Here is a 20,960-nt window from a genome sequence, read left to right as displayed (position 1 = left end):
TCCACAGAGTGCACTAGCACCACTGGGGATGCAGTGCAGTGAGTCCAGAGAGTGCACTGGCACCACTGGGGATGCACTTCAGTGAGTCCAGAGAGTGCACGCGCTCCACTGGGTATGCAGTACAGTGAGTCCAGAGAGTGCACTGGCACCACTGGGGATGCACTGCAGTGAGTCCACAGAGTGCACTGGCAGCACAGAGGATGCAGTGCAGTGAGTCCAGAGAGTGCTCTGGCACCACTGGGGATGCAGTGCAGTGAGTCCAGAGAGTGCACTGGCACCACTGGGGATGCAGTGCAGTGAGTCCAGAGAGTGCACTGGCACCACTGGGGATGCACTTCAGTGAGTCCAGAGAGTGCACTGGCACCACTGGTGATGCACTGCAGTGAGTCCAGAGAGTGCACTGGCACCACTGGGGATGCAGTGCAGTGAGTCCAGAGAGTGCACTGGCACCAGAGGGAATGCACTGCAGTGAGTCCAGAGAGTGCACTGGCACCACTGGGGATGCAGTGCAGTGAGTGCAGAGAGTGCACTGGCACCACTGGGGATGCAGTGCAGTGAGTCCAGAGAGTGCACTGGCACCACTTGGGATGCAGTGCAGTGAGTCCAGAGAGTGCACTGGCAGCACTGGGGATGCAGTGCAGTGAGTCCAGAGAGTGCACTGGCAATACTGGGGATGCAGTGCAGTGAGTCCAGAGAGTGCACTGGCACCACTGGGGCTGCAGTGCAGTGAGTCCAGAGAGTATACTGGCACCACTGGGGATGCAGTGCAGTGAGTCCAGAGAGTGCTCTGGCACCACTGGGGATGCACTGAAGTGAGTCCAGAGAGTGCACTGGCACCACTGGGGTTGCAGTGCAGTGAGTCCAGAGAGTGCACTGGCAACACTGGGGTTGCAGTGCAGTGAGTCCAGAGAGTGCACTGGCACCACTGGGGATGCACTTCAGTGAGTCCAGAGAGTGCACTGGCACCACTGGGGATGCACTGCAGTGAGTCCAGAGAGCGCACTGGCACCACTGGGGATGCAGTGCAGTGGGTCCAGAGAGTGCACTGGCACCACTGTGGATGCACTGCAGTGAGTCCAGAGAGTGCACTGGCACCAGAGGGAATGCACTGCAGTGAGTCCAGTGAGTGCACTGGCACCACTGGGTATGCAGTGCAGTGAGTGCAGAGAGTGCACTGGCACAACTGGGGATGCAGTGCAGTGAGTCCAGAGAGTGCAGTGACACCACTGGGGATGCAGTGCAGTGAGTCCAGAGAGTGCACAGGCAGCACTGGGGATGCAGTGCAGTGAGTCCAGAGAGTGCACTGGCACCACTGAGAATGCACTTCAGTGAGTCCAGAGAGTGCACTAGCACCACTGGGAATGCAGTACAGTGAGTCCAGTGAGTGCACTGGCACCACTGGGGATGTAATGCAGTGACTCGAGAGAGTGCACTGGCACCACTGGGGATGCAGTGCAGTGAGTCCAGAGAGTGCACTGGTACCACTTGGGATGCAGTGCAGTGAGTCCAGTGAGTGCACTGGCACCACTGGGGATGCACTGCAGTGAGTCCAGAGAGTGCACTGGCACCACTGGGGATGCAGTGCAGTGAGTCCAGAGAGTGCACTGGCACCAGAGGGAATGCACTGCAGTGAGTCCAGAGAGTGCACTGGCAATACTGGGGATGCAGTGCAGTCAGTCCAGAGAGTGCACTGGCACCACTGGGGCTGCAGTGCAGTGAGTCCAGAGAGTGTACTGGCACCACTGGGGATGCAGTGCAGTGAGTCCAGAGAGTGCTCTGGCACCACTGGGGATGCACTGAAGTGAGTCCACAGAGTGCACTGGCACCACTGGGGATGCACTTCAGTGAGTCCAGAGAGTGCACTGGCACCACTGGGGATGCAGTGCAGTGAGTCCAGAGAGTGCATTGGCACCACTGGGGATGCAGTGCAGTGAGTCCAGAGAGTGCACTGGCACCACTGGGGATGCACTGCAGTGAGTCCACAGAGTGGACTGGTACCACTGGGGATGCAGTGCAGTGAGTCCAGAGAGTGCACTGGCACCACTGGGGATGCACTGCAGTGAGTCCAGAGAGTGCTCTGGCACCACTGGGGATGCAGTGCAGTGAGTCCAGAGAGTGCACTGGCACCACTGGGGATGCAGTGCAGTGAGTCCAGAGAGTGCACTGGCACCACTGGGGATGCAGTGCAGTCAGTCCAGTGAGTGTACTGGCACCACTGGGGAAACACTGCAGTGAGTCCAGAGAGTGCACTGGCACCACTGAGAATGCCCTTCAGTGAGTCCAGAGAGTGCACTGGCACCACTGGGGATGCACTGCAGTGAGTCCACAGAGTGCACTAGCACCACTGGGGATGCAGTGCAGTGAGTCCAGAGAGTGCACTGGCACCACTGGGGATGCACTTCAGTGAGTCCAGAGAGTGCACGCGCTCCACTGGGTATGCAGTACAGTGAGTCCAGAGAGTGCACTGGCACCACTGGGGATGCAGTGCAGTGAGTCCAGAGAGTGCACTGGCAGCACAGAGGATGCAGTGCAGTGAGTCCAGAGAGTGCTCTGGCACCACTGGGGATGCAGTGCAGTGAGTCCAGAGAGTGCACTGGCACCACTGGGGATGCAGTGCAGTGAGTCCAGAGAGTGCACTGGCACCACTGGGGATGCACTTCAGTGAGTCCAGAGAGTGCACTGGCACCACTGGTGATGCACTGCAGTGAGTCCAGAGAGTGCACTGGCACCACTGGGGATGCACTGCAGTGAGTCCAGAGAGTGCACTGGCACCACTGGGGATGCAGTGCAGTGAGTCCAGAGAGTGCACTGGCACCAGAGGGAATGCACTGCAGTGAGTCCAGAGAGTGCACTGGCACCACTGGGGATGCAGTGCAGTGAGTGCAGAGAGTGCACTGGCACCACTGGGGATGCAGTGCAGTGAGTCCAGAGAGTGCACTGGCACCACTGGGGATGCAGTGCAGTGAGTCCAGAGAGTGCACTGGCAGCACTGGGGATGCAGTGCAGTGAGTCCAGAGAGTGCACTGGCAATACTGGGGATGCAGTGCAGTGAGTCCAGAGAGTGCACTGGCACCACTGGGGCTGCAGTGCAGTGAGTCCAGAGAGTATACTGGCACCACTGGGGATGCAGTGCAGTGAGTCCAGAGAGTGCTCTGGCACCACTGGGGATGCACTGCAGTGAGTCCAGAGAGTGCACTGGCACCAGAGGGAATGCACTGCAGTGAGTCCAGTGAGTGCACTGGCACCACTGGGTATGCAGTGCAGTGAGTGCAGAGAGTGCACTGGCACAACTGGGGATGCAGTGCAGTGAGTCCAGAGAGTGCAGTGACACCACTGGGGATGCAGTGCAGTGAGTCCAGAGAGTGCACAGGCAGCACTGGGGATGCAGTGCAGTGAGTCCAGAGAGTGCACTGGCACCACTGAGAATGCACTTCAGTGAGTCCAGAGAGTGCACTAGCACCACTGGGAATGCAGTACAGTGAGTCCAGTGAGTGCACTGGCACCACTGGGGATGTAATGCAGTGACTCGAGAGAGTGCACTGGCACCACTGGGGATGCAGTGCAGTGAGTCCAGAGAGTGCACTGGTACCACTTGGGATGCAGTGCAGTGAGTCCAGTGAGTGCACTGGCACCACTGGGGATGCAGTGCAGTGAGTCCAGAGAGTGCACTGGCACCACTGGGGATGCAGTGCAGTGAGTCCAGAGAGTGCACTGGCACCAGAGGGAATGCACTGCAGTGAGTCCAGAGAGTGCACTGGCAATACTGGGGATGCAGTGCAGTCAGTCCAGAGAGTGCACTGGCACCACTGGGGCTGCAGTGCAGTGAGTCCAGAGAGTGTACTGGCACCACTGGGGATGCAGTGCAGTGAGTCCAGAGAGTGCTCTGGCACCACTGGGGATGCACTGAAGTGAGTCCACAGAGTGCACTGGCACCACTGGGGATGCAGTGCAGTGAGTCCAGAGAGTGCACTGGCAACACTGGGGTTGCAGTGCAGTGAGTCCAGAGAGTGCACTGGCACCACTGGGGATGCAGTGCAGTGAGTCCAGAGTGTGCACTGGCACGACTGGGAATGCAGTGCAGTGAGTCCAGAGATTGCACTGGCACCACTGGGGATGCACTTCAGTGAGTCCAGAGAGTGCACTGGCACCACAGGTGATGCACTGCAGTGAGTCCAGAGAGTGCACTGGCACCACTGGGGATGCAGTGCAGTGGGTCCAGAGAGTGCACTGGCACCACTGCGGATGCACTGCAGTGAGTCCAGAGAGTGCACTGGCACCACTGAGAATGCACTTCAGTGAGTCCAGAGAGTGCACTGGCACCACTGGGGATGCACTGCAGTGAGTCCACAGAGTGCACTGGCACCACTGGGGATGCAGTGCAGTGAGTCCAGAGAGTGCGCTGGCACCACTGGGAATGCACTTCAGTGAGTCCAGAGAGTGCACGGGCTCCACTGGGGATGCACTGCAGTGAGTCCAGAGAGTGCACTGGCACCACTGGGGATGCAGTGCAGTGAGTCCAGAGAGTGCACTGGCTCCACTGGGGATGCAGTGCAGTGAGTCCAGAGAGTGCTCTGGCACCACTGGGGATGCAGTGCAGTGAGTCCACAGAGTGCACTAGCACCACTGGGGATGCAGTGCAGTGAGTCCAGAGAGTGCACTGGCAACACTGGGGATGCACTACAGTGAGTCCAGAGAGTGCACTGGCACCACTGGGGATGCAGTGCAGTGAGTCCAGAGTGTGCACTGGCACCACTGGGAATGCAGTGCAGTGAGTCCAGAGATCGCACTGGCACCACGGGGGATGCACTTCAGTGAGTCCAGAGAGTGCACTGGCACCACTGGGGATGCACTGCAGTGAGTCCAGAGAGTGCACTGGCACCACTGGGGATGCACTGCAGTGAGTCCAGAGAGTGCACTGGCACCACTGGGGATGCAGTGCAGTGAGTCCAGAGAGTGCACTGGCACCAGAGGGAATGCACTGCAGTGAGTCCAGTGAGTGCACTGGCACCACTGGGGATGCAGTGCAGTGAGTGCAGGGAGTGCACTGGCACCACTGGGGATGCAGTGCAGTGAGTCCAGAGAGTTCAGTGGCACCACTGGGGATGCAGTGCAGTGAGTCCAGAGAGTGCACTGGCACCAGAGGGAATGCACTGCAGTGAGTCCAGAGAGTGCACTGGCAATACTGGGGATGCAGTGCAGTCAGTCCAGAGAGTGCACTGGCACCACTGGGGCTGCAGTGCAGTGAGTCCAGAGAGTGTACTGGCACCACTGGGGATGCAGTGCAGTGAGTCCAGAGAGTGCTCTGGCACCACTGGGGATGCACTGAAGTGAGTCCACAGAGTGCACTGGCACCACTGGGGATGCAGTGCAGTGAGTCCAGAGAGTGCACTGGCAACACTGGGGTTGCAGTGCAGTGAGTCCAGAGAGTGCACTGGCACCACTGGGGATGCAGTGCAGTGAGTCCAGAGTGTGCACTGGCACGACTGGGAATGCAGTGCAGTGAGTCCAGAGATTGCACTGGCACCACTGGGGATGCACTTCAGTGAGTCCAGAGAGTGCACTGGCACCACAGGTGATGCACTGCAGTGAGTCCAGAGAGTGCACTGGCACCACTGGGGATGCAGTGCAGTGGGTCCAGAGAGTGCACTGGCACCACTGCGGATGCACTGCAGTGAGTCCAGAGAGTGCACTGGCACCACTGAGAATGCACTTCAGTGAGTCCAGAGAGTGCACTGGCACCACTGGGGATGCACTGCAGTGAGTCCACAGAGTGCACTGGCACCACTGGGGATGCAGTGCAGTGAGTCCAGAGAGTGCGCTGGCACCACTGGGAATGCACTTCAGTGAGTCCAGAGAGTGCACGGGCTCCACTGGGGATGCACTGCAGTGAGTCCAGAGAGTGCACTGGCACCACTGGGGATGCAGTGCAGTGAGTCCAGAGAGTGCACTGGCTCCACTGGGGATGCAGTGCAGTGAGTCCAGAGAGTGCTCTGGCACCACTGGGGATGCAGTGCAGTGAGTCCACAGAGTGCACTAGCACCACTGGGGATGCAGTGCAGTGAGTCCAGAGAGTGCACTGGCAACACTGGGGATGCACTGCAGTGAGTCCAGAGAGTGCACTGGCACCACTGGGGATGCAGTGCAGTGAGTCCAGAGTGTGCACTGGCACCACTGGGAATGCAGTGCAGTGAGTCCAGAGATCGCACTGGCACCACGGGGGATGCACTTCAGTGAGTCCAGAGAGTGCACTGGCACCACTGGGGATGCACTGCAGTGAGTCCAGAGAGTGCACTGGCACCACTGGGGATGCACTGCAGTGAGTCCAGAGAGTGCACTGGCACCACTGGGGATGCAGTGCAGTGAGTCCAGAGAGTGCACTGGCACCAGAGGGAATGCACTGCAGTGAGTCCAGTGAGTGCACTGGCACCACTGGGGATGCAGTGCAGTGAGTGCAGGGAGTGCACTGGCACCACTGGGGATGCAGTGCAGTGAGTCCAGAGAGTTCAGTGGCACCACTGGGGATGCAGTGCAGTGAGTCCAGAGAGTGCACAGGCAGCACTGGGGATGCAGTGCAGAGAGTCCAGAGAGTGCTCTGGCACCACTGGGGATGCAGTGCAGTGAGTCCAGAGAGTGCACTGGCACCACTGGGGATGCAGTGCAGTTACTCCAGAGAGTGCACTGGCACCACTGGGGATGCGGTGCGGTGAGTCCAGAGAGTGCACTGGCACCACTGGTGATGCACTGCAGTTACTCCAGAGAGTGCACTGGCACCACTGGGGATGCGGTGCGGTGAGTCCAGAGAGTGCACTGGCACCACTGGGGATGCAGTGCAGTGAGTCCAGAGAGTGCACTGGCACCACTGGTGATGCACTGCAGTTACTCCAGAGAGTGCACTGGCACCACTGGGGATGCGGTGCGGTGAGTCCAGAGAGTGCACTGGCACCACTGGTGATGCACTGCAGTGAGTCCAGAGAGTGCACTGGCACCACTGAGAATGCCCTTCAGTGAGTCCAGAGAGTGCACTGGCACCACTGGGGATGCAGTGCAGTGAGTCCAGAGAGTGCACTGGCACCACTGGTGATGCACTGCAGTTACTCCAGAGAGTGCACTGGCACCACTGGGGATGCGGTGCGGTGAGTCCAGAGAGTGCACTGGCACCACTGGTGATGCACTGCAGTGAGTCCAGAGAGTGCACTGGCACCACTGAGAATGCCCTTCAGTGAGTCCAGAGAGTGCACTGGCACCACTGGGGATGCACTGCAGTGAGTCCACAGAGTGCACTAGCACCACTGGGGATGCAGTGCAGTGAGTCCAGAGAGTGTACTGGCACCACTGGGGATGCACTGCAGTGAGTCCAGAGAGTGCACTGGCACCACTGAGAATGCACTTCAGTGAGTCCAGAGAGCGCACTGGCACCACTGGGGATGCAGTGCAGTGAGTCCAGAGAGTGCACTGGCACCACTGGGGCTGCAGTGCAGTGCGTCCAGAGAGTATACTGGCACCACTGGGGATGCACTGCAGTGAGTCCAGAGAGTGCACTAGCACCACTGGGAATGTAGTGCAGTGAATCCAGTGAGTGCACTGGCACCAGTGGGGATGCACAGCAGTGAGTCCAGAGAGTGCACTGGCACCACTGGGGATGCACTGCAGTGAGCCCAGAGAGTGCACTGGCACCACTGCAGATGCAGTACAGTGAGTCCAGTGAATGCACTGGCAACACTGGGGATGCAGTGCAGTGAGTCCAGAGAGTGCACTGGCACCACTGGGGATGCAGTATAGTGAGTCCAGTGAGTGCACTGGCACCACTGGGGATGCAGTGCAGTGAGTCCAGAGAGTGCACTGGCACCACTGGGGATGCACTGCAGTGAGTCCAGAGAGTGCACTGGCACCACTGGGGATGCAGTGCAGTGAGTCCAGAGAGTGCACTGGCACCACTGGGGATGCAGTGCAGTGAGTCCAGAGAGTGCATTGGCACCACTGGAGATGCAGTGCAGTGAGTCCAGAGAGTGCACTGGCACCACTGGGGATGCACTGCAGTGAGTCCACAGAGTGCACTGGTACCACTGGGGATGCAGTGCAGTGAGTCCAGAGAGTGCACTGGCACCACTGGGGATGCACTGCAGTGAGTCCAGAGAGTGCACTTACACCACTGGGGATGCAGTGCAGTGAGTCCAGAGAGTGCACTGGCACCACTGGGGATGCAGTGCAGTGAGTCCAGAGAGTGCACTGGCAGCACTGGGGATGCAGTGCAGTGAGTCCAGAGAGTGCACTGGCACCACTGGGGATGCACTGCAGTGAGTCCAGAGAGCGCACTGGCACCACTGGGGATGCACTGCAGTGAGTCCACAGAGTGCACTGGCACTACTGAGAATGCACTTCAGTGAGTCCAGAGAGTGCACTGGTACCACTGGGGATGCACTGCAGTGAGTCCAGAGAGTGCACTAGCACCACTGGGGATGCAGTGCAGTGAATCCAGTGAGTGCACTGGCACCACTGGGGATGCAGTGCAGTGAGTCAAGAGAGTGCACTGGCACCACTGGGGATGCACTGCAGTGAGCCCAGAGAGTGCACTGGCACCACTGGGGATGCACTGCAGTGAGTCCAGAGAGTGCACTGGCACCACTGGGGATGCAGTGCAGTGAGTCCAGAGAGTGCACTGGCACCACTGGGGATGCACTGCAGTGAGTCCAGAGAGTGCTCTGGCACCACTGGGGATGCAGTGCAGTGAGTCCAGAGAGTGCACTGGCACCACTGGGGATGCAGTGCAGTGAGTCCAGAGAGTGCACTGGCACCACTGGGATGCAGTGCAGTGAGTCCAGAGAGTGCACTGGCAGCACTGGGGATGCAGTGCAGTGAGTCCAGAGAGTGCACTGGCACCACTGGGGATGCACTGCAGTGAGTCCAGAGAGCGCACTGGCACCACTGGCGATGCACTGCAGTGAGTCCACAGAGTGCACTGGCACCACTGAGAATGCACTTCAGTGAGTCCAGAGAGTGCACTGGTACCACTGGGGATGCACTGCAGTGAGTCCAGAGAGTGCACTAGCACCACTGGGGATGCAGTGCAGTGAATCCAGAGAGTGCACTGGCACAACTGGGGATGCAGTGCAGTGAGTCAAGAGAGTGCACTGGCACCACTGGGGATGCACTGCAGTGAGCCCAGAGAGTGCACTGGCACCACTGGGGATGCGGTGCCGGGAGTCCAGAGAGTGCACTGGCACCACTGGGGATGCCCTTCAGTGAGTCCAGAGAGTGCACTGGCACCACTGGGGATGCAGTGCAGTGAGTCCAGAGAGTGCACTGACACCACTGGGGATGCACTGCAGTGAGTCCAGCGAGTGCTCTGGCACCACTGGGGATGCAGTGCAGTGAGTCCAGAGAGTGCACTGGCACCACTGATGATGCAGTACAGTGAGTCCAGTGAGTGCACTGGCACCACTGGGGATGTAGTGCAGTGACTCGAGAGAGTGCACTGGCACCACTGGGGATGCAGTGCAGTGACTCCAGAGAGTGCACTGGCACCACTTGGGATGCAGTGCAGTGAGTCCAGAGAGTGCACTGGCACCACTGGGGATGCAGTGCAGTGAGTCCAGAGAGTGCATTGGCACCACTGGAGATGCAGTGCAGTGAGTCCAGAGAGTGCACTGGCACCACTGGGGATGCACTGCAGTGAGTCCACAGAGTTCACTGGTACCACTGGGGATGCACTGCAGTGAGTCCAGAGAGTGCACTGGCACCACTGGGGATGCAGTGCAGTGAGTCCAGAGAATACACTGGCACCACTGGGGATGCAGTGCAGTGAGTCCAGAGAGTGCACTGGCAGCACTGGGGATGCAGTGCAGTGAGTCCAGAGAGTGCACTGGCACCACTGGGGATGCACTGCAGTGAGTCCAGAGAGCGCACTGGCACCACTGGGGATGCACTGCAGTGAGTCCACAGAGTGCACTGGCACCACTGAGAATGCACTTCAGTGAGTCCAGAGAGTGCACTGGTACCACTGGGGATGCACTGCAGTGAGTCCAGAGAGTGCACTAGCACCACTGGGGATGCAGTGCAGTGAATCCAGTGAGTGCACTGGCACCCTGGGGATGCAGTGCAGTGAGTCAAGAGAGTGCACTGGCACCACTGGGGATGCACTGCAGTGAGCCCAGAGAGTGCATTGGCACCACTGGGGATGCAGTGCAGTGAGTCCAGAGAGTGCACTGGCACCACTGGGGATGCAGTGCAGTGAGTCCAGAGAGTGCACTGGCACCACTGGGGATGCACTGCAGTGAGTCCAGAGAGTGCTCTGGCACCACTTGGGATGCAGTGCAGTGAGTCCAGAGAGTGCAGTGGCACCACTGGGGATGCAGTGCAGTGAGTCCAGAGAGTGCACTGGCACCACTGGTGATGCACTGCAGTTACTCCAGAGAGTGCACTGGCACCACTGGGGATGCGGTGCAGTCAGTCCAGTGAGTGTACTGGCACCACTGGGGATGCACTTCAGTGAGTCCAGAGAGTGCACTGGCACCACTGAGAATGCCCTTCAGTGAGTCCAGAGAGTGCACTGGCACCACTGGGGATGCACTGCAGTGAGTCCACAGAGTGCACTAGCACCACTGGGGATGCAGTGCAGTGACTCCAGAGAGTGCACTGGCACCACTGGGGATGCACTGCAGTGAGTCCAGAGAGTGCACTGGCACCACTGGGGATGCAGTGCAGTGAGTCCAGAGAGTGCATTGGCACCACTGGGGATGCAGTGCAGTGAGTCCAGAGAGTGCACTGGCACCACTGGGGATGCACTGCAGTGAGTCCACAGAGTGGACTGGTACCACTGGGGATGCAGTGCAGTGAGTCCAGAGAGTGCACTGGCACCACTGGGGATGCACTGCAGTGAGTCCAGAGAGTGCTCTGGCACCACTGGGGATGCAGTGCAGTGAGTCCAGAGAGTGCACTGGCACCACTGGGGATGCAGTGCAGTGAGTCCAGAGAGTGCACTGGCACCACTGGTGATGCACTGCAGTTACTCCAGAGAGTGCACTGGCACCACTGGGGATGCGGTGCAGTCAGTCCAGTGAGTGTACTGGCACCACTGGGGATGCACTTCAGTGAGTCCAGAGAGTGCACTGGCACCACTGAGAATGCCCTTCAGTGAGTCCAGAGAGTGCACTGGCACCACTGGGGATGCACTGCAGTGAGTCCACAGAGTGCACTAGCACCACTGGGGATGCAGTGCAGTGACTCCAGAGAGTGCACTGGCACCACTGGGGATGCAGTGCAGTGAGTCCAGAGAGTGCATTGGCACCACTGGGGATGCAGTGCAGTGAGTCCAGAGAGTGCACTGGCACCACTGGGGATGCACTGCAGTGAGTCCACAGAGTGGACTGGTACCACTGGGGATGCACTGCAGTGAGTCCAGAGAGTGCACTGGCACCACTGGGGATGCACTGCAGTGAGTCCAGAGAGTGCACTGGCACCACTGGGGATGCAGTGCAGTGAGTCCAGAGAGTGCACTGGCACCACTGGGATGCAGTGCAGTGATTCCAGAGAGTGCACTGGCAGCACTGGGGATGCAGTGCAGTGAGTCCAGAGAGTGCACTGGCACCACTGGGGATGCACTGCAGTGAGTCCAGAGAGCGCACTGGCACCACTGGGGATGCACCCCGGTGAGTCCACAGAGTGCACTGGCACCACTGAGAATGCACTTCAGTGAGTCCAGAGAGTGCACTGGCACCACTGGGGATGCAGTGCAGTGAGTCCAGAGAGTGCACTAGCACCACTGGGGATGCAGTGCAGTGAGTCCAGAGAGTGCACTGACACCACTGGGGATGCACTGCAGTGAGTCCAGAGAGTGCACTGGCACCACTGGGGATGCAGTGCAGTGAGTCCAGAGAGTGCACTGGCACCACTGGGGATGCACTGCAGTGAGTCCAGAGAGTGCACTGGCACCACTGGTGATGCACTGCAGTTACTCCAGAGAGTGCACTGGCACCACTGGGGATGCGGTGCGGTGAGTCCAGAGAGTGCACTGGCACCACTGGGGATGCAGTGCAGTCAGTCCAGTGAGTGTACTGGCACCACTGGGGAAACACTGCAGTGAGTCCAGAGAGTGCACTGGCACCACTGAGAATGCCCTTCAGTGAGTCCAGAGAGTGCACTGGCACCACTGGGGATGCACTGCAGTGAGTCCACAGAGTGCACTGGCACCACTGGTGATGCACTGCAGTGAGTCCAGAGAGTGCACTGGCACCACTGGGGATGCACTTCAGTGAGTCCAGAGAGTGCACGCGCTCCACTGGGGATGCAGTACAGTGAGTCCAGAGAGTGCACTGGCACCACTGGGGATGCAGTGCAGTGAGTCCAGAGAGTGCACTGGCAGCACAGAGGATGCAGTGCAGTGAGTCCAGAGAGTGCTCTGGCACCACTGGGGATGCAGTGCAGTGAGTCCAGAGAGTGCACTGTCACCACTGGGGATGCAGTGCAGTGAGTCCAGAGAGTGCACTGGCACCACTGGGGATGCACTTCAGTGAGTCCAGAGAGTGCACTGGCACCACTGGTGATGCACTGCAGTGAGTCCAGAGAGTGCACTGGCACCACTGGGGATGCACTGCAGTGAGTCCAGAGAGTGCACTGGCACCACTGGGGATGCAGTGCAGTGAGTCCAGAGAGTGCACATGCACCAGAGGGAATGCACTGCAGTGAGTCCAGAGAGTGCACTGGCACCACTGGGAATGCAGTGCAGTGAGTGCAGAGAGTGCACTGGCACCACTGGACATGCAGTGCAGTGAGTCCAGAGAGTGCAGTAGCACCGCTGGGGATGCAGTGCAGTGAGTCCAGAGAGTGCACTGGCAGCACTGGGGATGCAGTGCAGTGAGTCCAGAGAGTGCACTGGCAATACTGGGGATGCAGTGCAGTGAGTCCAGAGAGTGCACTGGCACCACTGGGGCTGCAGTGCAGTGCGTCCAGAGAGTATACTGGCACCACTGGGGATGCAGTGCAGTGAGTCCAGAGAGTGCTCTGGCACCACTGGGGATGCACTGAAGTGAGTCCAGAGAGTGCACTGGCACCACTGGGGATGCAGTGCAGTGAGTCCAGAGAGTGCACTGGCAACACTGGGGTTGCAGTGCAGTGAGTCCAGAGAGTGCACTGGCACCACTGGGGATGCAGTGCAGTGAGTCCAGAGTGTGCACTGGCACGACTGGGAATTCAGTGCAGTGAGTCCAGAGATTGCACTGGCACCACTGGGGATGCACTTCAGTGAGTCCAGAGAGTGCACTGGCACCACAGGTGATGCACTGCAGGGAGTCCAGAGAGTGCACTGGCACCACTGGGGATGCAGTGCAGTGGGTCCAGAGAGTGCACTGGCACCACTGGGGATGCACTGCAGTGAGTCCAGAGAGTGCACTGGCACCAGAGGGAATGCACTGCAGTGAGTCCAGTGAGTGCACTGGCACCACTGGGTATGCAGTGCAGTGAGTCCAGAGAGTGCACTGGCACAACTGGGGATGCAGTGCAGTGAGTCCAGAGAGTGCCGTGACACCACTGGGGATGCAGTGCAGTGAGTCCAGAGAGTGCACAGGCAGCACTGGGGATGCAGTGCAGTGAGTCCAGAGAGTGCACTGGCACCACTGGGGATGCAGTGCAGTGAGTCCAGAGAGTGCACTGGCACCACTGGGGATGCAGTGCAGTGAGTCCAGTGAGTGTACTGGCACCACTGGGGATGCACTGCAGTGAGTCCAGAGAGTGCACTGGCACCACTGAGAATGCACTTCAGTGAGTCCAGAGAGTGCACTGGCACCACTGGGGATGCAGTGCAGTGAGTCCAGAGAGTGCACTGGCACCACTGAGAATGCACTTCAGTGAGTCCAAAGAGTGCACTGGCACCACTGGGGATGCACTGCAGTGAGTCCAGAGAGTGCACTAGCACCACTGGGAATGCAGTACAGTGAGTCCAGTGAGTGCACTGGCACCACTGGGGATGTAATGCAGTGACTCGAGAGAGTGCACTGGCACCACTGGGGATGCAGTGCAGTGAGTCCAGAGAGTGCACTGGTACCACTTGGGATGCAGTGCAGTGAGTCCAGTGAGTGCACTGGCACCACTGGGGATGCAGTGCAGTGAGTCCAGAGAGTGCATTGGCACCACTGGGGATGCAGTGCAGTGAGTCCAGAGAGTGCACTGGCACCACTGGGGATGCACTGCAGTCACTCCAGAGAGTGCACTGACACCACTGGGGATGCACTTCTGTGAGTCCAGAGAGTGCAGTGGCAGCAGTGGGGATGCACTGCAGTGAGTCCAGAGAGTGCACTGGCACCACTGGGGATGCACTGCAGTGAGTCCAGAGAGTGCAGTGGCACCACTGGGGATGCAGTGCAGTGAGTCCAGAGAGTGCACTGGCACCACTGGGGATGCACTGCAGTGAGTCCAGAGAGTGCACTGGCACCACTGGGGATGCAGTGCAGTGTGTCCAGAGAGTGCACTGGCAGCACTGGGAATGCAGTGCAGTGAGTCCAGAGAGTGCACTGGCACCACTGGGGATGCACTGCAGTGACTCCAGAGAGCGCACTGGCACCACTGGGGATGCACTGCAGTGAGTCCACAGAGTGCACTGGAACCACTGAGAATGCACTTCAGTGAGTCCAGAGAGTGCACTGGCACCACTGGGGATGCACTGCAGTGAGTCCAGAGAGTGCACTAGCACCACTGGGGAATGCAGTGCAGTGAGTCCAGTGAGTACACTGGCACCACTGGGGATGCAGTGCAGTGAGTCCAGAGAGTGCTTTGGCACCACTGGGGATGCACTGCAGTTACTCCTGAGAGTGCACTGGCAACACTGGGGATGCAGTACAGTGAGTCCAGAGAGTGCACTGGCACCACTGGGGATGCAATGCAGTGAGTCCAGAGAGTGCACTGGCACCACTCAGGGTGCAGTGCGGTGAGTCCAGAGAATGCACTGGCACCAATGGGGATGCAGTGCAGTGAGTCCAGAGAGCGCACTGGCTCCACTGGGGATGCAGTGCAGTCAGTCCTGTGAGTGTACTGGCACCACTGGGGATGCAGTGCAGTGAGTCCAGAGAGTGCACTGGCACCACTGAGAATGCACTTCAGTGAGTCCAGAGAGTGCACTGGCACCACTGGGGATGCACTGCAGTGAGTCCAGAGAGTGCACTGGCACCAACGGGGATGCACTGCAGTGAGTCCAGAGAGGGCACTGGCACCACTGGGGATGCACTTCAGTGAGTCCAGAGAGTGCACGGGCTCCACTGGGGATGCAGTGCAGTGAGTCCAGAGAGTGCACTGGCACCACTGGGGATGCAGTGCAGTGAGTCCAGAGTGTGCACTGGCACCACTGGGGATGCACTGCAGTGAGTCCAGAGATTGCACTGGCACCACTGGGGATGCACCTCAGTGAGTCCAGAGATTGCACTGGCACCACTGGGGATGCACCTCAGTGAGTCCAGAGAGTGCACTGGCACCACTGGTGATGCAGTGCTGTGAGTCCAGAGAATGCACTGGCACCACTGGGGATGCAGTGCAGTGAGTCCAGAGAGTGCACTGGCAGCACTGGGGATGCAGTGCAGTGAGTCCAGAGAGTGCACTGGCACCAGAGAGAATGCACTGCAGTGAGTCCAGTGAGTGCACTGGCACCACTGTGGATGCACTGCAGTGAGTCCAGAGAGTGCACTGGCACCACTGGGGATGAAGTGCAGTGAGTCTAGAGAGTGCACTGGCACAACTGGGGATGCACTGCAGTGAGTCCAGAGAGTGCACTGTCACCACTGGGGATGCAGTACAGTGAGTCCACAGAGTGCACTGGTGCCAGTGGGGATGCAGTACAGTGAGTCCAGAGAGTGCAGTGGCACCACTGGGCATGCAGTGCAGTGAGTCCAGAGAGTGCACTGGCACCACTGGGGATGCACTTCAGTGACTCCAGAGAGTGCACTGGCACCACTGGGGATGCAGTGCAGTGAGTCCAACGACTTCACTGGCAAAACTGGAGATGCAGTGCAGTGAGTCCAGAGAGTGCACTGGCACCACTGGGGATGCAGTGCAGTGAGTCCAGAGATTGCACTGGCACCACCGGGGCTGCAGTGCAGTGAGTCCAGAGAGTGCACTGGCACCACTGGGGATGCACTGCAGTGAGTCCAGAGAGTGCACTGGCACCACTGGTGATGCAGTACAGTGAGTCCAGAGAGTGCACTGGCACCACTGGGGATGCACTACAGTGAGTCCAGAGATTGCACTGGCACCACTGGGGATGCAGTGCACTGAGTCCAGAGAGTGCACTGGCACCACTGGGGATGCAGTGCATTGAGTCCAGAGAGTGCACTGGCACAACTGGGGATGCACTTCAGTGAGTCCAGAGAGTGCACTGACACCACTGGGGATGCAGTGCAGTGAGTCCAGAGAGTGCACTGGCACCACTGGGGATGCAGTGCAGTGAGTCCAGAGAGTACACTGGCACCAGTGGGGATGCACTGCAGTGAGTCCAGAGAGTACACTGGCACCACTGGGGATGCAGTGCAGTGAGTCCAGAGAGTTCACTGGCACCACTGGGGATGCACTTCAGTGAGTCCAGTGAGTGCACTGGCACCACTGGGGATGCAGTGCAGTGACTGCAGAGAGTACACTGGCACCACCGGGGATTCACTGCAGTGAGTCCAGAGAGTGCACTGGCACCACCTGTGATGCAGTGCAGTGAGTCCAGTGAGTGCACTGGCACCACTGGGGATGCAGTGCTGTGACTCCAGAGAGCGCACTGGCACCACTGGGGATGCAGTGCAGTCAGTCCAGTGAGTGCACTGGCACCACTGGGGGTGCAGTACAGTGAGTCCAGAGAGTGCACTGGCACCACTGGGAATGCACTGCAGTGAGTCCAGACAGTGCACTGGCACCACTGGGGATGCAGTGCAGTGAGTCCAGAGACTGCACTGGCACCACTGGGGATGCAGTGCAGTGAGACCAGAGAGTGCACTGGCACCACTGGGGATGCACTGCAGTGAGTCCAGAGAGTGCACTGGCACAACTGGGGATGCACTGCAGTTAGTCCAGAGAGTGCACTGTCACCACTGGGGATGCAGTACAGTGAGTCCACATAGTGCACTGGCACCAGTGGGGATGCAGTACAGTGAGTCCAGAGAGTGCACTGGCACCACTGGACATGCAGTGCAGTGAGTCCAGAGAGTGCACTGGCACCACTGGGGATGCACTTGAGTGACTCCACAGAGTGCACTGGCAACACTGGGGATGCAGTGCAGTGAGTCCAAAGACTTCACTGGCACCACTGGGGATGCAGTGCAGTGAGTCCAGAGAGTGCACTGGCACCACTGGGGATGCAGTGAAGTGAGTGCAGAGAGTGCACTGGCACCACTGGGGATGCACTGCAGTGAGTCCAGACAGTGCACTGGCACCACCGATGATGCAGTACAGTGAGTCCAGAGAGTGCACTGGCACCACTGGGGATGCAGTGCAGTGAGTCCAGAGAGTGCACTGGCACCACTGGGGATGCAGTGCAGTGAGTCCAGTGAGTGTACTGGCACCACTGGGGATGCACTTCAGTGAGCCCAGAGAGTGCACTGGCACCACTGAGAATGCACTTCAGTGAGTCCAGAGAGTGCACTGTCAGCACTGGGGATGCACTGCAGTGAGTCCAGAGAGTGCACTGGCACCACTGGGGATGCAGTGCAGTGAGTCCAGAGAGTGCACTGGCACCACTGGAGATGCAGTACAGTGAGTCCAGTGAATGCACTGGAACCACTGGGGATGCACTGCAGTGAGTCCAGAGAGTGCACTGGCACCACTGGTGATGCAGTACAGTGAGTCCAGTGAGTGCACTGGTACCACTGGGCCTGCAGTGCAGTGAGTCCAGAGAGTGCACTGGCACCACTGGGGATGCAGTGAAGTGAGTCCAGAGAGTGCACTGGCACCACCGATGATGCAGTACAGTGAGTCCAGTGAGTGCACTGGCACTACTGGGGATGTAGTGCAGTGACTCGAGAGAGTGCACTGGCACCACTGGGGATGCAGTGCAGTGAGTCCAGAGAGTGCACTGGCACCACTGGGGATGCAGTGCAGTGAGTCCAGAGAGTGCACTGGCAGCAGTGGGGATGCAGTGCAGTGAGTCCAGAGAGTGCACTGGCACCACTGGGGATGCAGTGCAGTGAGTCCAGAGAGTGCACTGGCACCACTGGGGATGCAGTGCAGTGAGTCCAGAGAGTGCACTGGCACCACTGGGGATGCACTGCAGTGAGTCCAGAGAGTGCACTGGCACCACTGGGGATGCACTGCAGTGAGTCCAGAGAGTGCACTGGCACCACTGGGGATGCACTACAGTGAGTCCAGAGATTGCACTGGCACCACTGGGGATGCAGTGCAGTGAGTCCAGAGAGTGCACTGGCACCACTGGTGATGCAGTTTAGTGAGTCCAGAGAGTGCACTGGCACCACTGGGGATGCACTTCAGTGAGTCCAGAGAATGTACTGACACCACTGGGGATGCGGTGCAGTGAGTCCAGAGAGTGCACTGGCACCACTGGGGATGCAGTGCAGTGAGTCCAGAGAGTGCTCTGGCACCACTGGGGATGCACTGCAGTGAGTCCAGAGAGTGCTCTGGCACCACTGGGGATGCACTGCAGTGAGTCCAGAGAGTGCACTGGCACCACTGGGGATGCAGTGCAGTGAGTCCAGAGAGTGCACTGGCACCACTGGTGATGCAGTCCAGTGAGTCCAGTGAATGCACTGGCACCACTGGGGATGCTGTGCAGTGAGTGCAGAGAGTGCACTGGCACCACCTGTGATGCAGTACAGTGTGTCCAGTGAGTGCACTGGCACCACTGGGGATGCAGTGCTGTGACTCCGGAGAGCACACTGGCACCACTGGGGATGCAGTGCAGTCAGTCCAGTGAGTGCACTGGCACCACTGGGGATGCAGTGCAGTGAGTCCAGAGAGTGCTCTGGCACCACTGGGGATGCACTGCAGTGAGTCCAGAGATTGCACTGACACCACTGGGGATGCACTGCAGTGAGTCCAGAGAGTGCACTGGCACCACTGGGGATGCACTACAGTGAGTCCACAGAGTGCACTGGCACCACTGGGGATGCTCTGCAGTGAGTCCAGAGATTGCACTGGCACCACTGGGGATGCAGTGCAGTGAGTGCAGAGAGTGCACTGGCACCACTGGGGATGCACTTCAGTGAGTTCAGAGAGTGCACTTGCACCACTGGGGATGGGTTTCAAGCCAACTGCATTAACCGCTCATGCTTCTTTCTTATGAGACGTTAGTAAACCAATTACATAGCCTTGTCAAGACTAAATCACAGGTAAAAATCCTGTACATGTCATGTGGCCAACCACTCCCAACTAGGATTCCAAGAACCAGGAGGTTCGGTGAAAATAGGGCTAGTGCTATTAGAGGGGTGATTATTAGGGTAAGCCCTAAGCTGTCTTTAATGGAGAAGTATGGGTGGAATGGGATTTTGTCGCAGTCTGATACGATTCCTAGTGGGTTATTTGAGCCTGATTCGTGTAGGAAGGTTAGGTGGACTAGGGTGATTCCTGCAATTAGGAAGGGCAGTAGGAAGTGGATGGCGAAGAATCGGGTTAAGGTTGGATTGTCTACTGAGAATCCTCCTCAGGCTCATTCTACTAGAGTTTGCCCAATGTACGGGATGGCTGAGAATAGGTTGGTGATTACGGTGGCCCCTCAGAATGACATTTGTCCTCATGGTAGGACATACCCTACGAAGGCAGTTGCTATTAGGGTGAGTAGGAGGATTACTCCTGTGTTTCAGGTTTCTTTGTATAGGTAGGAGCCGTAGTAGAGGCCTCGTCCGATGTGTAAGTAGATGCAGATAAAGAAGAGCGAAGCACCGTTGGCGTGGAGGTTGCGGATGAGCCATCCGTACTGGACGTCTCGGCATGTGTGAGCTACTGAGGAGAAGGCGAGTGAAGTGTCTGCGGTGTAGTGTATGGCTAGTAGCAGGCCTGTTAGGATTTGTGTGGCTAAGCAGATGGCTAGAAGGGAGCCGAAGTTTCATCAGGCAGAGATGTTGGAGGGGGCGGGTAGGTCGATTAGGGAGTTGTTGATTATTTTTAGTAGGGGATGGGATTTGCGGATGTTAGGGGCCATTAGTGAGTCTGTGTGTTATTAGGATTATTACCAGGATGGAGAGGGCGAAGGATCCTAGGTAGGCCTTAATTAGCCCTGTGTGTATTGAGGTTGCGGCTTTGCTTGCGGCTACTTGTAGTTCAGCAAGGCCCTCTGGCCCTATTTTTTTGAGTCAGGAGAGGTCGATCAAGTGTAGGGCAATGTTTTGTCCCTTTTCTAGTAGGTTTTTGGAGAAGAATCGGTGTACTAGGGGGTTGAAGTACCCTAATGCAGAGGAGAAGTTTATGAGGGGGTTTGGTTTGGGGTGAGTGAGGGTGTGTGTTATGTTCGATAGTTCTAGGGCTAGGATGATTCCTAGGATTGTTATGAGGATGGCAGCGGTTTTGGTGATAAGGGGTATGGTTATTGGGGGGGTTTTGGTTGGTGTGATGAAAGAGGTAATGATTATTCCTGCTGTAATGCTGCCTAGGGCGAGTCGGGTTAGGGGGGCGGTGATTAGTGGGTTGTTTTCGTTTATTGATACTATTGGGGGGATTCGGGTTTGTCCAGCTTGGACTAGGATGGTTATGCGGATGCTGTAGGTTGCGGTGAATGCTGTGGCTATAAGGGTTAGGAGTAGGGCTCAAGTATTTAGGTATGATGTGTTTAAGCTTTCGATGATGAGGTCTTTTGAGTAGAATCCGGCTAGGAATGGGGTTCCTATCAGCGCCAGGTTTCCGATGGTTAGGCAGGAAGTAGTGACTGGGAGTATTTTCTGTAGGCCTCCTATCTTTCGGATATCTTGTTCTCCGTTTAGGTTGTGGATGATAGACCCTGAGCATAGGAATAGTATGGCTTTAAAGAAGGCATGGGTTGAGATGTGTAGGAAGGCTAG

The 20,960-nt window shown here is 58.0% G+C and overlaps 1 long non-coding RNA gene across 1 annotated transcript in view; it reads left to right on the top strand.

Moving 5' to 3' along the window:
* LOC310904900 overlaps positions 1–20,107 on the top strand; it is a 129,173-nt gene extending 109,066 nt beyond the window's left edge. The window contains exon 2 of the long non-coding RNA XR_014588680.1: positions 19,361–20,107. This is a non-coding gene — a long non-coding RNA (uncharacterized lncRNA). The remainder of the gene's footprint in view (positions 1–19,360) is intronic.
* The last annotated feature ends 853 nt before the right edge of the window (positions 20,108–20,960 follow it).

This window comes from Anser anser (assembly GCF_964211835.1).
Source record: "Anser anser genome assembly, chromosome: 10".
Classification (NCBI taxonomy): Eukaryota; Metazoa; Chordata; class Aves; order Anseriformes; family Anatidae; genus Anser; species Anser anser.
This window is presented reverse-complemented; position numbering and strand designations above follow the sequence as displayed.